Here is a 2,536-nt window from a genome sequence, read left to right on the forward strand (position 1 = left end):
CGGTATCTCTACAGTATTGAGAGCACAAGAAGGTTTGAACCTCCTTGGGCACTCTGTCTTCCTTACAGGTTGGTTCTAATTAGTTCCCTACAGGACAGTAACAATCATTTTATAGAAAGGCTGGCTGGAAAGACCAGTACATGTACATGCATCTTGTCAGGAAAGGCCTCTTTTATGCTTTATAGGACCAAGGAAGTTTTAAAATCTTTTTTAAACCTCTTTTGGTCTGAGTCATTTGGGGAGTCAAGGTTTTGTCCTCTCCCCTGAACTCCTTCATTATTTTATGCAGTGGATGTTAACACTCTTAAATTGATGTCATGGTGTGAATTGCCTTGATTTGCATAGGGCCAACAAAAGGCACAGTCAGTGGGAAGATACCACCTCAGGGAACCTGGGAGAATAATCTTCTTGGCTCAATCAGTGGGCTGGGTCAGAACTTTTGACTCAGAAGGGCCTGGCTTGTACTCTCCAAGCAGAGGTTTGGGTTTTGGGGGTATTTTTTAATAGCGTGTTTTTAGGCTTTTTTATCGGGGTTTCTCTTTTGCACTGAATTTTTTTGGGGTTTGGTGGGAAAAAAATTCAGTGCAAAAGAGAAACCCTGATGGTGGAAAAAAAATTCAGTGCAAAAGAGAAACCCAGATAAAAAAGCCTAAAAACACACTAAAAATACCCCCAAAACCCAAACCTCTGCTTGGAGAGTACTATACCTGGCTTGTGCGGTTGTTAAAAAAAGGATCTGATCTGTAATAGGCTTAAGTCGTTATTAGACTCCAATGCCAGAAAATCATCATCATCACATTGCACTTGCCTACTTTATTCCAGTACTAGGGTACACAGGGATCAAATTTTCAACAACTGTCGCTGTCATTTATCAATCACTTCTAAACACAAACCTGCGTGAGTTACAGATTTTACAGACTTTTAAATAATAAACAGTTCAGCATTGTACTATCATGACTACCAACACAGTAGCACCCATAGCACACTGGACACAAAGTATCTCAGTGAGCATGGTAGGAAGACTTGGGAAAGGCTGTCCGGTATAGCATGGAGGTAGAAAAATGAGATCTTTTACCTCCATGGGTATAGGGAGGAGAAGCTGTGATTGATGACCCCTCACACCACAGATAGCCTCAGCAGGAGTCTACATTGTGCTAAATACAGCTCATCAGTTAATCATTAACCAGTCAATTTTCAACATGTATTTGGTGTTCATTTTTCAAAATAACACTGCTGCAGAACTCTTTTCAACAGCACTGGTGGGCAATGTTTTTGCACTTTATGATCTTGGCAAGGAAGTTGTATGTCAGACACCGTCTGGACCTAGTAGAAGGATAAGCCCCGAAAGTGTCAAACTGTACTCTTGAGCAGACCAAATCCCCTGGGATGTTATCTTTCTATGAGTATTTGGCCCATTTTTACTCCTTCCAGCTGCTCCCTGAAGCCTGGTAGAGCCTGATGGATTACTTAAAGTCTGTTATTCTGTTGGTGTTTGGTCTAATTTTCTGCATTTCTACATCCCACCAAGTCCTTGACTGCAGCGCTGCGTGACGAACTACAGAATGAAGGATTGTCCGTACATGTCCCGACACGCTCTCTTCGGGGTCACGTGTTGGAGACTCGTTGTCTCGCGAGAGTTTTCGTGCCAATTCCATCATATGGTAGCACCATCTGAACATTAGAAGTGCACTCTTAACCCTCCAACTAGCGAGAGGTGTCTAAGGAATCAGAATAGGTCCTTGAGTATTACTATTAGTTATATCACGGAGGTTATATAGAATACAACACGGTGTATTCCGTATCACCAGAGGTACCAGCCCGACCGCGGGTCAGATCGCCCGACGGCCGAAGGGAGATCCGATCCGCGGGAGGGCCGGGACCGAGGGTGATGCGGAAACACCGTGTTGTATCTTATTTATGTCATACCCACCCAAGAAAACTTCAATTCAAAATGAGCAAAAATTTGGTGTCCCTAAACCCAAACATATGTCTGAATTTTGTATTCAAATTTTCAAAAGCGGTGCACGCGGTTGACTTTGACTTTATTGGGATCCGCACTTAGCTTACAAAATTGTATTGCAGCTATTCTTACTGTGGTCCTTAAAGACTCACATGACACACATGCGGTTAGGGCGAAATGCGTTCAAATCATTCTTTGGTGGCAAGTCTAAATCGGTGTGGCCTAAAGCAGTCCCAAGTTTTACTTTTAGCTGATTAACCTAACTTAATGATATTGGATTCATTTTCTCTTTTATAAATGATACTAGTACCTAGTATCATCCAATATGTTATGTCATCCAATGCATTTAGCCTCAGAAGTAAAGTACAGCCCGGTCCAGAACACCCGTATCGAACGTAATTGCGGCCCAGGTAAGACATAAAAAGTGCTATATACATGTATCAACGAAGGATGTGTTGATGATGATAAAAGAGAAAATGAATCCAATATCATTAAGTTAGGTTAATCAGCTAAAACTTGGGACTGCTTTAGGCCACACTGATTTAGACTTGCCACCAAAGGGGTCTGAGATTTGGC

At 42.2% G+C, this 2,536-nt stretch overlaps 1 pseudogene; it reads left to right on the forward strand.

The window, feature by feature from the left end:
- LOC109463542 overlaps positions 1-1,442 on the forward strand; it is an 18,906-nt pseudogene extending 17,464 nt beyond the window's left edge.
- Positions 1,443-2,536: the final 1,094 nt, after the last annotated feature.

The sequence above is a fragment of the Branchiostoma belcheri genome, unplaced genomic scaffold (assembly GCF_001625305.1).
Source record: "Branchiostoma belcheri isolate BF01 breed outbred unplaced genomic scaffold, Haploidv18h27 scaffold128, whole genome shotgun sequence".
NCBI lineage: Eukaryota > Metazoa > Chordata > Leptocardii > Amphioxiformes > Branchiostomatidae > Branchiostoma > Branchiostoma belcheri.